At 42.2% G+C, this 13,527-nt stretch overlaps 1 protein-coding gene across 5 annotated transcripts in view; it reads right to left on the bottom strand.

The window, feature by feature from the left end:
* Positions 1-10,383, bottom strand: part of LOC130693021 (protein turtle-like) — a 39,455-nt gene extending 29,072 nt beyond the window's left edge. Inside the window, exon 1 of one of the 5 annotated variants that reach the window (XM_059494476.1) lies at positions 9,803-10,383. The gene's annotated coding sequence lies outside the window, so the exon portion shown is untranslated. The remainder of the gene's footprint in view (positions 1-9,802) is intronic. The other 4 variants (XM_059494477.1, XM_057516118.2, XM_059494474.1 and 1 more) reach the window with 4 other exon arrangements.
* Between the last annotated feature and the right edge of the window lie 3,144 nt (positions 10,384-13,527).

The following is a 13,527-nucleotide window of genomic DNA, read 5'->3' as shown; positions in this document are numbered from 1 at the left end:
CAAAATTTAAAATCAATTTTCTTGAGGCAATAACAGCATCAGCTGTGATCCCAAAAAGATTTTCAAAAAAAAAAAAAAATAGTAAAGGAAGGTGTGCCAACTAATACGATCTCATTCCAGTGTTGTCGTGGCGTAAAGCGATGCGCTCAAGAGAGTGAGAGACGGACATTGTACTCGTGCCGGCCTTCCCCTCTTTGTCACTTCAGCTGTGCCATAATGATCTCTGGATAATAATAAGTCTACAGTGAAGAGTTCTTGGACACATGATCTTTCATACTTAAACGTGGAACACTTTGTCAAAAAACAAAAAAAAAAAGATAAATAAATAAAAAATAAAATAAAAAGAATATTAGATGAGTAAGTTCTACGCCTAGCTCCACTTATATTCGTCGCTAAACGAGGGGCGGTTGCAAGTACACTGGGTCATTGGTTCAATGAGGACCTCCTCACCGGCCGCTCGGTCATTAAGGAAGATCATTGTCTATTCATTGGCTGGGCAAGGAGAGGCGCACGAACACCTAAGAGTACCCCAACTGACGACACACAGAGTCTAACGTCTTTGCTGCTGCTTATTTAAGTCGAGAGTTTGCTAGTGTGCCTTAGTCCGACTTATCGCTTCAAATGCCGGCGACACAGTCTGCAATCCCGGGACCCAGCCCTACTAGCCTCTTTGACACAATCTGCATTGCGAAAACGGGGGGGGGGGGGGGGGGGGGGCGCAGGGGCTTCGGTGTGGGCTCGTTCAGAGCCAAACACGAAAGTATACAAGTAGCATTAAGCAATAGAACAACGACGGGCGCAAAACTATTGCATGGCCAACGATGAGGACGTCGAGCGTCTTGACTGCATGACTCACTCACTTTCATACATTAATGAAGTGTTTGTGCTGGTGCGGATGATACGCCCTGGCCAGGCCCTTCATCTAAGAAGACTAAGTACACAAACGATTTAAGTGTGGGATAAATAGCAAGCCAACCCATCCATTGGTCGACTGATTCATGGACACGGTGAAACGATTGGAATAGTGGGGGGAGGGGAGGGGGGGGGGGCACGGGTAACGGGACGACACTCGCAGCCGCCCAGATCCGTCACGTCGCATGTCGAAAACAAACAAAAACAAGAACAAACAGACGCAGTGTAGGGCAACGCTTGAGAGAGAACGGGACGTATAAGAAAAAAGAGAGTAAGTAGCAAGTGGAACAGTCAGCTAAAACCTGCACACAAGCCAACTCAATTTGGGACCAACGGGAAGCGGCAGTTCTAAAACTCACGTCAACGTATAGCCCAAGCATATTGATCAAGCTATATTATATACTGAGGGACTGCTCTTTACTTTTACCCGTGGCTACGGCATCCGCTTTCCCTCTTCTGTTTTCGGTTGGCAGAGAGCGACTTTGGCTCTATCGTGACTCTTGACGCTTGCCACACTGTTCCAGCCCGGGCTGGAAAAGTTGTAAAACTCTTGAGAAGAAGAGGAAGAAGGAATGAAATATATTGCTTGTTTTTTTTTTTTTGCCGAGTTGCTGTCGTTCTCAGAGTCTCACAGCGGCCCACTGCGAACGTTGTCAAAAAGGGAATGCGTATACGTTACCGAGAAACGGAAACTAAATCGAATGAAACGGGAGAAAAAATAAAAAAAAAGGGAAATAAGCAGAAAAAAAGGGAGAGAGGGAGACCGTTCGACGTCAAGTTACAGCTCATTCCCTGGAGAAGTACTTTTAGTCTTCGTTTTATTTCGGTTTTGTTTTGTTTCGCTAGAAAGACATTTTTTTTTTTTATACTGCGCAAATCGCATGGCAGTTCGACGTATAGCGGCGGTGTAGGTGGAGGAGAGCATCAACGCAAAGCCGCGTTTGCTATTTGACTGACGTTCCATGCGCTTGACTATTATTATTCGTTTTCTTGCTGTTTTTTGGTAACAGTCCACTACAGACTAGGGTAGTGCAGTTCTGGCGTTGAAATGCGGTAAGCCACCGGTTCTCGTTTGACACGGAAGCCATCAACAACAACAACAAAAACAAAAACAAAAAAATCAGATTCAATTGAGGAGATAATAACCATAAAAGAAAAGGCCCGAAAAAAAAACAAACAAGCAAGTGCAAACAAGCAACTAAAAGTTTTTATTTTTTCTTTCTGAAAAATGACTAAAGAAAAGAATCAATATTTGCGTTTGGAATAGTAGGAGGGGACATGAAAAGATGGATGTGAACACGTCCGCACCAGACAAATGCACCGGAGTTGCATGTCAATTGGTTAAAACATGCCAAGAAATCGTTACGAAATCCCTTAGCCGGTTACTCCTCAAGAGGCAAAGCAAGTCATCCTCATGCCCCCACACGGCATCATCGGTGGAAGCCATAAGGTAAAATGGAAGAGAGAAAAAAATAAAAATGGGGCGGACAAGCAGAAAAGACATCGGGGAGGATGTAAAGAAAGTTTAGAAGAGAGTTGATTTTAAACTACTTGTGTACAAATAGTACACGAAAAAAAAAATAATAATTTAAGATCAATTTAAACAAGACAACTCTATAGATGGAATAATAAAAACGCGGGTGATTGTCAAACGAATCAATTCCAGTTGGTGGGCTCTTAGCCAATGCAAAAGAAAACACAGAACCGCAGCGTGTGTATTGAATTAGGTATCCCGAGATTGAAACAATAGCTCATTTATTTCGTAACCATTTTCGTTTTTTTCCTTACGCTTCAAAAGACTTGCGTCGGAGACGAGATTGACGTTTGCCATTTAAACGTCTCTTTTTTTGTTTGTTTTTGCGTTCATGTCGGTGTGCATGAATGCAGTAGTTTCACTTGCCGTTGTTCTCGTTTCATTTGTCACGGACGGCCTCCGGGCTGCATTGGAGACAGGCTTCAAATGTCGGTCGCTTGAAAACGGCTATAGATCATCGTCAGGACTTGATCTTTTAAAGTATGCACTACGTCTACTATGTAGTTTGGGCCTACAATGTTCATCGTGGTTTGACGTGGATAGCCCTATTCTTGGCCCTATACAGTAAGGGTGTGGTTTTGCGGCGTGCAATCGATAGACATCGAAAAACGATAGAGGAAAAGCAAACAACAAAGCCAAAGCTCCCCAAACACCTGACGGTTTGATAGTTAACTTGGTGGTGGTGGTTATTGGTGGGTTGCGACCGTTGCGGCTACGTGGTTTTTGAATCTTCCCGAGGCCAATGCGCTTCATTGACCTTCAGTCAACACATTCCAGCCAGCCATTGCAGCGTTTCCTTTCGTTCACTCTTAACAAACCGTTGCAAGGCTTTTTTTTTTTTTTTTTTTTTAATTAAAATGAATTGATATGTAAATATGTAATTCTTTTTTTTTTTTTGACGCTCCATGCTAATTGGAAACTGCACACCATTTGATGAACAGCAATCATTCGCCTACTATTTCCAATTATTGTTCGGTGGCCCGACAATGTGTCAAAATGTGCGTACAAGATTTTTCGTAAGCAAATGGCGTGAAAAAAAAAAAGCACCTGCTCCATGACAAAAAACACGGAGGAAAAAGTCATCTCTTTCCAAACAAAAAGTGGATCAATAACAACGAATGTAAAGAATGCTTGACGCACTTCTATCGTCTCGTCGTATCTTTCCACGTATATCTGATTATGATCTTTACTACGAAACGAGTAAAAACGAAAAATCCCGAAAGGTTGTAACCGAAGACTCTTGAACTGAGAGTGAAATGATGACCGTTAGGTATTCACAGAAGTCTACCTCAAGGCGTTTTCAACTTTATTTTTCTCTGCTTCTCTCTTTCCTCTTGCCTCCCGCTTGTTTCTTCACGTTTCGCAGCTCACCTGCTGTACGTGTAGAGAGGGCACACATTTCCCGCCTCTTCATGCAAACGACGTCTACGGGTTCTGCGTGTGTGTGTGTGTGTGTGTGTATACCTGCGCCGTCAATAATAGGCATGCTGAACAATTTTCCCGACCGTCTGCAGCAGATGCCAGGTCGAAAGAAAAAAGAAGAAGAAGAAGAAGAAAAGAAAGATTATGTAGAGAAGGGGCCACGCTGTGCGGGACGTGATGGCGTGAAAGGAATGGAATGAAGGGCAAGAAAAAGAGGAATACGAAAATGGGTTGCAACGACCTCTCGTGCTATGCTGTGTGTGTGTGTGTGTGTGTGTACATAGAGGCGCTCTTTCATAATATTATGTACACGACTAGTGTGTATATGGCTGCCTAGCTCTTGGCTCACGTCCTCCTTGTGGAATGGAAATGACGTGAGGAGGGAATCGGCCGAGGAGGTTTTTGGGTGGCCGATGGGTCGCGGTTCCTTCGGTTTTTACGTTGGTGTTATAGCCGCTAGTCACGCCAAACGACGATTCCAATGAATGTACAATGTATATGGCGGGCAAAAAATAAAAATAAATAAAAATACATAAATAAAAAAAAAAAAAGAAAAAAAAAAGGCAGCTGAGAGATGGCTACGTTTATGTGCTGCATATAGTATGTGTATATACGTATAGAATATGAACAAAAAAGCGAAAAGGTACCTGCTGCCCCCCCCCCTCCCTTTGCACACGATGCGTATGTACCGCACGGTACGCCAGGAAGCCGACAGCCAAAAATAAATAGACAAATAGAAAACAAGAAGAAAAACTAGAAAAAAAACAAAAAAAAAACAACATAAAATAGGGAAAAAGAAGGACAGATACAGAGTAGCTGTTAGCCGGAACCGAGGCTCATTTAGAACTGACGGATTGGGAGGGCGGACACTGCATTTGTTCGCTTGGTCGGTCATTGTTTCTACGCCATAAAAAGCGTTGCTCTTGTTCGCTTTTTTTTTTTTTTTTTTTTTTTTTATTTTTCTTGATTATATTTCTCCATGGATTTCCCCACTCACCCCCACCTCCCTTTTTTTCTTTCTTCCTATTTTCCTGTTTTTTGTTTTTCAGCGAATCAATAATTCAATCAACCTGATTTTGTTTGTAGAAAATGGATGGTTAGCCGTGGATTCGTGCGTACCAAACCCCCTACGATGTGGGGTCCCACCTTTTCTCCCGTTTGGCATTGCACCTGGACCCACGACATCTACCGATGCCGCCTTTCGTCACCGCTCACACAATTTGTGAACGAAAAAGAAAATGAAATTATGGCCAGGATTTCCCTTACAATTTCTAGGGGGAAATTGAATTTGGTCGTTTGTAGCCTCTCTCCCCCCCCCCCCCCTCGCACTTCCTTTATCTTTGTATATATAGACGAATAGCAGATGACATCACAATCCGAACGCCGCTCAATCGCCGCGTCCTCTAATGTGACACACTTTAATCATTTGATATGGGTTCTTCACCTGGACCAATTGCTTCATATAAAAAGTTAGAGCAAACACAACAGCTGGCAAGCTTCGATTTTTCTTATAACCCCTGCAGGCCAAAAGGAATAATTCATTGACAACCACAAGCTCATTTTCGAAAAAAAAAACAAGAACCACAGTGGAATAATCGTCCGTGCCTGTTCATAGGAATGCATCGTAACCGAACAGGAAGTTCAAGGATGATCACTGCATGTTTATTTGTTTTGTATGTTTCCCTTTTTTACGGGATTTCTTGACATGCGCATTCGTCATCTGGTGAGCGATTCGATTTCATTTAGTCGACACAGCAAGCTACCCCCGGGAAAAAAAAAAAATAAAAAAACAAAACAAAAACAAACAAAAAATTGAGTAGACGAAAAGAAAAAAGAAAAAGGTTGAGGGCCTACAAAACAGACGAAAAGGCAAAAGTTTTCACGGTGAACGGCGTCGCTTCTATTCGGTGGTTCCATTGTGAGAAATGAAATATGACTGCAGGTTGTCCGATCAAACTCATCGGTGCTCGTTCGATATGGAAATGCATTTGCCCTCAGGTGAAATAGCAGAGCTGGCGGACCGCCAGTTGAGTGATGGGTGGTGCTAATGTTATTGGTATAGAACATGTACCGTTAAACCAACAAACAGAATAATTCATTCTCAGCCTTTTTACGCGCATGCGTGACAGAATGCCGCATTCCTCACAGTTCTCTCTCTCTTTCTTTTCTTTATTTCATTTTTGTTTTTAGAATGTAGTCCTGTTGACTCTTTATTGGTATCGGATATCCTGACAACGCTTTTTCTAGTTAACTGCCTTTCTATTACCCCTGGCCAGTTCGCGTCGCTTTGTAGTTTTTCACCATGAAATTTCAAACTTTAAAACGTCAAAGTGAATTGGTTGTACCCAATAGGTAAACGTGTATGACCAGATACGTTTCAAAAGATTTTTGACAATCTTTTTTTTTTTTTTTTGAATATTTCGTTTTCCCTTATCGGTGGGAAATCTTGTTCAAACTGTTGGCAGTTTTCATCGCGGCTAGACTGTGTCGACCTAACTCGATAGAAAGCACACCAAAGAAAATTGTGAAACTTGAACTATGATGTCTGGGTGGAAGCGTCTCCGCCTCCTTTCCTTTTTTTCTCTCTCTCTCTCTCTCCTGATTTCTCCTGAAGAGTTTTGTGCAACGGTGTAGAGCCGATCAGGTGTAGGCCGAGGTAGGGTGACCCGACACTTTCTATCCTTCCTCCCTCTCTCTCTCTCTCTTTATTTTCTACTGTCTTGTTCGTTTTCTTTTTATTATTTATTTCACTGACCCTCCCACAAAAAGGGCGCCGTTAAAATGGATGGTCTGGTCGAATAGGTCTTCACACACACACACACACACACACACAAAAACGAGTCGACGAAAGAAGACAAGTGGGCAGAGACGAGAACGATATGTTCGCACTGTGTCCGGGATAAGTTGAGAGAGAAGCTAGAAAGTCTTCGAGAGAGCTGTTTCAGCATCCGCCGCTTTAGCGGCCCATATAATGGTTGGCAAAACAAAAGAAAAAGGGGGGAGGTACTTATATTTTTTTCTTTTTAACAGCTGATCGTATAGCAGAAGTAGGCACACATACACACACACACGCGGTGTTGCCAAGACAAAGTCAGACAAAACGAAAATCAAAAGCCCTATTCGTTTTGGAACATGTTTGGTCAATGACTGACCGTTCCATTAATCTGAATATCGAACTACTTTGTTTTCGAAGCATTAAAAAAAATAAAATAAATCAAAGCTTATCCAGCTGTTTGTGTTCTTTAATTATTGAGACTATTCTACCAAAATATGACGATTAGCTGAGTGCGAAAGCCAAGGGGGAGGGGGAGCTTCAATTAGAATAAAGGTAAGCACTACGCTGCAAGCTAAAGGATACGTTACAAGCGTAGAAGTGCAGTACAATAGAAAAACTATTAACATGGATTCCTTTCTCGTCATCGGTTTCGTTTTTCCCTCTTCTCTCCGACGTCCAACGCTTCATCTTGTATCCATCTTCGATTACAGGATGTCAAAAACGAAAAAAAAAAAAAAAAAAAAAAAATCTTGCAACTCCATCGTCCTTCTTTCCTTCTTCTCAAGAATAAGAAGAAGAAAGAATGAACGAAAAGAGAGAATCTTATAAATAAAACAAAGATGCAATGAAGAAGAGAATGCGATAGCGGTTCGCATTCCATCCAGTCCGTAAGCGCAGAGGACGACGGCGGCGATGGCCAGGTCGAACGCGGTTGATTTCTATCGCAGTAGAAACACAACTAGCGGCCGAGGGAGAAAAACCAAACCCCCCCCCCCTCAAAAAAAAAAAAAAACGAAATGACTGATGAATTATTAAAGCAGCTTGGCGTAGGTTTTATTCTTTCCTTTCCAAATCTCTTTTCATCTTTTTTTTTTTTTTTTTATTCTTCCTTTCCCCAACACACACAGACATACAAGAAAAAAAAAATGAATAATAAAAAAGAAAAAAAGAAGCGAGGAGAATTCAGCATGGAGCAAAATGGGAGGTGGCTTGGCGCAAGAGATGAAAAGCACCAAGAATAGTGGCAACGTAGAGAGAGATGAGAGAGAGAGAGAGACCCTCCTAAGAAAAGAATGCCTGCGCTTCTTTTTCCACCAGTTTTGAATGGCTGTCTTACCTCGGGTGTCCCCTTCCCTCTCTTTCCCCTCCCCCCACCTCTCCTTTCCCCCTTCTCTCCGTGTTCGCTTCCACCTCTCCCTTTTTCTTTTTCTTTTTTAGAGGGTCCATTGCAGTAGAACTCTTGCCACTCGGGGTTCCCATTCCTCTTCGCCCTCTATATCCTACTTGCACACGTATACGTGGGGAACCTTTAACGTAGTAGATGAGTTGCGTGCATGGCAGACGACAAAAACCAACGGCTCTTCTACCGAGTCTGGCCTTCAAAACATTTTCCGGGCCAGCACAAACCGTCGTTGTCGTTCCGTCTCTCTCTCTCTCTCTCTCTCTTTTTTTCATTTTTCTTTTTCTTTTTTTTTTAGTCACCTACTTTATTCAGACGGTTTCGTTCACCTCTGTACCCACCTCCTGCGCGTTTTGCCGACGCGCATACTCACGCAACAATATCGACCTCCACTTCCTTCATCGTTGTTTCTTAGTTTGTTTCTTTCTCTATTTTGTATTCTTGTTTTCTTTCTCGCTTGTTTTCTGGGCCACGATTTTTATTGCACTGTGCATACGTACCTTCGACAACGATTACGACCGAAGCGAGGACGAAAAAGACATAAAATATACCGTACGTTGCAAAGGGGAATGGTTTTTATTTTTATTTTTTTTTCGTACAGGCGTCGGCTGCTAAATTCAAACGCCGGAATCGACTGTCGCATAGCGGCCCTAAATGTTCAGCTTGTGGTTCAAAAAAAAAAAAAAAAACTGAAACATTTTTCACCTTTGCAAACGGTACGTGCCAAGCAGTAACACTATTCTTCTTCATTTAATTTTTGTTCTATTTCGATTCTTTGTTTTCTCTGTTCGTATAACCTTTTTTATTTTTTTTCCTGTTTCATCGTCTTCCTTTTTCCCCCTTTTTCTTTCCTTTCCCAGTTTTTATCTCTTCTTTCATTTTCAACCTGAGACACAGGTCTTCGGCCCGCCCCGAGGCTAACCGCCAAAAGTAGACGCTTCACGACTCTTTTTTGGCCTCATCCCACCTAGAGGCTTCCCATTTCCCACCTCTTTCTTTCTCTTGTTCGTTCCCCTCTACGCAAACGACGATGAGAAATTAAAAAATAGGAAAAAAAAAAAGAAAAATAAAAAGTCCGTGTCGGAATCAAGAAATGCTTTGCATGTCTGGAACTTAAACAAAAACAAAAAAACAAAAAAAAACAAATCTGGTTTCTGGCTAGGCAATTGACTACCTGGGTAACTGAAAGTTTTGCTTGTGTTGCATTCAACTAATTCACAATCAAGAGCCACACGCGTTACGAGAATAATTACCAGTTAATTGACAGCCGTTGTACCGGAATCGAACGTCAATCAAATCTACTGGGCGCTTCTCGAAGCACATGATTCAATAACAAAACAGGTACTGAGAGGGGGAAACCACGAAAAAAGAAAATGGAAGACCTTGATACGAGTATTTTTATTGAAACAAAAAAAGGGATTGAACGGATGGATTGCTACCAGACGATATCAATCGGATTTGTCAGAACGTAAGAGGGAGGAAGAGAAGTAAACAGACCGGTTGATTTCGTATAGGTGAACGACAGTGTCTGGTTCTCTTTTTCTTTCTTTCTTGCCTTCATTCAAATAACATGTGGAAAGCTTGAAATAAAAGAAGAACAACAAAAAAACGGATCACAGAATTTGGACAGGAAACTGCCAATTTGGACTTGGCATTGGGTGCAAGTTGTGTGCTGATTGTTTACTAGTTATCCCTAATGCAAACACGCTATTGCTAGACGATGTTTAGGCAATTGTTTTTTTTTTTTTGTAATTCTTACCTTTGTCAAAGTGTTCCTTGACCGGGACGAGTAGTAATCCCTTTAAAGGTTCTATGTCAGACGCGGGCCAAGGTGTTGGAAGTCGGGCAGGAACGTGATTTCGGAAAAAAGCGAGATCTTGGTTGAGGAAGGCGCGCGATGACCAGGAACTAATCACGGCTTGCCAAAGCCCACACGCGCTACAGAAACACACACACACACAGACGCACAATCACACATACACACTCACACACACACACGCAGAGAATACACACACATGAACACAGATACCCAGAGAGAGTGTCGTCGACGACTGTCAACCCGGCGTCTTGCTTGTCAATGTTGCGTGTCTAAGTGTTGAGCTGGCAAAGGGATGACGAAGAAGAAACGACGATCAATTCCCAAACCGTCAAAAAGGGCGGTTTTCTACTGGTCGTTCAACAATTTCTTTTTTTTTTTGTTTGCACCGTTGTCTCACCGTACACGACACGACAGCACAGCACATCCAGCCACACAATCCCCAATCGCTACGGCAAAACTCTTGTCAACGCACTCATCAAAGATGTTCGCCCCCTCGTGTTTTTTTTTTTTTTTTTTTTTTTTTTCGTACGATGTTCAATGCGATCGAAACGTGTGGTCGTTTTCGTCAGTGGAGCAAATGTAAAAAAAAAAAAAAAAAAAAAAAACCAAACAACGATAAAAATGAACGGATATTTCTTTTTGCTCTAGTTCGGGGTGTAACCGAGGTAGGTGTAAGTGAGCGTAAGAGCCAACGTCCGTTTAGGGGTTGAGAGAGGGGTGTTGGCCAGCGTGGAACAAGAAGAACAACAGCAAGGCGTTCAGAGATCGATCGGAAAGGTGAAAACGCTGAGGAAAATAGCGACTGCAACCGTCCGATATGGCGGCTGTTAGGGGACTGACGGTCTAAAGCTCGGGCAAGCCCAGTCCCCCACTGTCAGTCCCCATGACACACACACACACACACACACACACACACACACACAAGCGTTTCTTCTCTCTCTCTCTCTCTCTCTCTCTCTCTTTCTCTCGTCGTTTCTTCCTTTCTCTCTTTCTCTCTTTCTCTCTTTTTCGGTTTGTACCTCTAAATAATATTAGAGTATATACGGCCTCTTTCTCCTATCTGCCTCTTCTTTTCATTCCGACCCCCCTTATAATTTATACCCCAAAAGATTCGATTGCAATAGTTGACTACGATACGTCGTGACGTGTGCGCAACTATATGCTAGTCGCCACAGAGACCTGCTTTTTACCTGTATAACCTTAGTGAAAACAACATGGTATGGCGCCGTCGTGCCTTACCTAACCCCTAAATGTTGTAACTCAGGTGAGGTTAGTGTTATGGTTCGGTTGGATGGGTTTCGTTCGAAAGAGCTACAGCAAAAATGGCAGTTGTTTGCCACAGTTTTTTTTTTTTTTTTTTTTTGAAATGTTTGAATGATCTGGCCAAGTTCGTGAGTCAACCGTCGTTTGGCAGGCGTTTGAAACCGCGGATTGGCGAACCGAAAACCATTGCATCCCGTTTTTTTTTTTTTTCCTTTGGGCCTTGCTTAAGGTTCATTCGTAATTGGTCGACTCTTCCCAACAGTTATCTCTCTTTCTTTTCTGAAAAAAAAAAAAAAAAAGATTGTTTTTTTTTTTATTTGGCAGTCTAAAATATTACCGACGTTCTTTCGAATTTCTTTTTTTCTTCTGTTGGTTATGACGTAAATTCGATTGCGTACCTTTATCCGCATTGGCATCCTAGTTGCACACTGGGATGCCCGTCAAAACCAAAAGGCATAAAACACGCAAAAAAAATAAAATAAAATAAATAAGAAAACGGAGCGAGAAGGGGAATAAGACGAGTAAGAAGAAAGAAAGAAAACAAGGAAAATGAAGAGAAAAAAAAAAAAAAAAAAAAGATGAAGAGAAACTAGAGAAGAAGAAGAGATGAGAGAAGGTTGCTGGTTGATCAATACCGCCGTTGGAATTCATTTCAGCTCACCATCCGGCCGGCAGTCGACGTTGACTGGACACTCGCTACCGGGCGAATGACTGACGCTTCACGCAAAGGTCATTACGAGGTTGCTAACCAACAACGGAACTCATTCTTCATCCACTACGGCTCATTTTTTAACAAATAATGATTTCCATATAGGCAAATGAGGCCACCTGCCACCTGGTTGTATGGACCATAACACAAAATCCACTTGTGGCTTCCCTAATGTTTTCAATAGCGACATAAATAATAATAAAAAAACAAAAATCAATTGTAACAATCAATCATATCCCGTATGGTCCCAGGTGCGCAACGCAAACACCAGTTGTGTGTGTTGCCTTATTCCCGGCGATAAAGTAGCACGATAAATGACTGGGGCGGCCCCGGCTGGCGACAAATTACAGCCGAGATTTTGGCGCAGAGTGGCTAAAACCGGTATCACTTTTGTCAACACATGCTGTACTCTTGGTCGAGTAGTAGTCAGTAGTGCAATAATATAAGTATATTTATTTAATTTATGGCGTTGGATCAAGTCCGATTTTGTCGGTCAACTCGGAGAAGCCATGACATTGTGAATGGCCGTCGCATATTTTCTTGTGTTTGTTGCTTTTCTTGTTAATGCACCAACACACGGGACGATGTGTCAGCAATGTCATCACTCTAACGAATACGAAAAATGGGCGAAGCTTCCGATAGAAAGCTAAATAAGTGCATTTTGTATGGAAAAAAAAAAAATGTCATAACTGTCGCAATGATTCTGTACTCAGCTTAGTGTCAGTGTTAAAACAGTGGCACCGCACAGTTGCTAATCGATTAGCTTAGCGTGCCTCTGGTCGCTGTCCCGACTCTTATCATCTATTTGACACGAGATGGACGCAATGAGAGCAAGACCAAAAATGTGGACAACGCGCGCAGCGCATGTCATACATCCGCAATGATAGAGGGAGCGTCCGTTGGTTACGCTGTCCATCGACATACAAAATGTTGATTGATGGATGGATTCGAATCCACGTGGAGCAGTTTGCGAGCACTCTTTACTGATACCCATGTCACGAATCTATATCCGATTCAAAACGTAGACGATGTTACATTCTATCAATGAGTAAGAGATGAGCGTACAATTTTTTCGATCCGTTTTTGCTTGTTCTTTCGTTGCCATTTGTCAGCGTCAGTTCCTTCCACGTATCCCGTTTTTTTAAATGCAGCTGCTTTAGAAATGAATTTTGCAAAGTGTCATTGTTTTAATGATTTCTATTTTCGTCTGCAATTCATGAAGCCACGTGTCTTAACCGTGTGCGTGCTAGGTGTAGACTATGTGACAGAGGCTTCAAATCACTCGCCATGATAACACATTCGTACGCCTCCAGGCCTTTCGGATTGCTCTATTTCTTTTTTTTTTTCACTGCATCGTTCCCATCACGAAAGAGACAAACACACCACCGTGAAGCAAAAAGAAAAACAAAAACAAAAAAAACAAAAATGAAATGATAATAATTACGTATAATGAAACGAAAAAGGAACACCGAACTGGGATAAAGAGGAACGAAAGGGCAAAAACGCGTGATGGGGAATGAGTGGGAGAACGAAGAGAATAGGAAGAAGACGGTCGCCGCCGCGAGGAAACCATCAGCCGTGATATTGAAATCTAAAACACGATTCAAGGAGTTCTCTCGGGAAATTTATCAAGAGCATGGCTTTTCTTTTTTTTGCCTACTCTTTGTACTGTAGCCTCTTTTTTCTACGACTG

The sequence above is a fragment of the Daphnia carinata genome, chromosome 3 (genome assembly GCF_022539665.2).
Source record: "Daphnia carinata strain CSIRO-1 chromosome 3, CSIRO_AGI_Dcar_HiC_V3, whole genome shotgun sequence".
NCBI classification, from domain to species: Eukaryota; Metazoa; Arthropoda; class Branchiopoda; order Diplostraca; family Daphniidae; genus Daphnia; species Daphnia carinata.
Note: the sequence above shows the minus strand (reverse complement) of the source record. Positions and strands in the feature narration are given on the sequence as shown.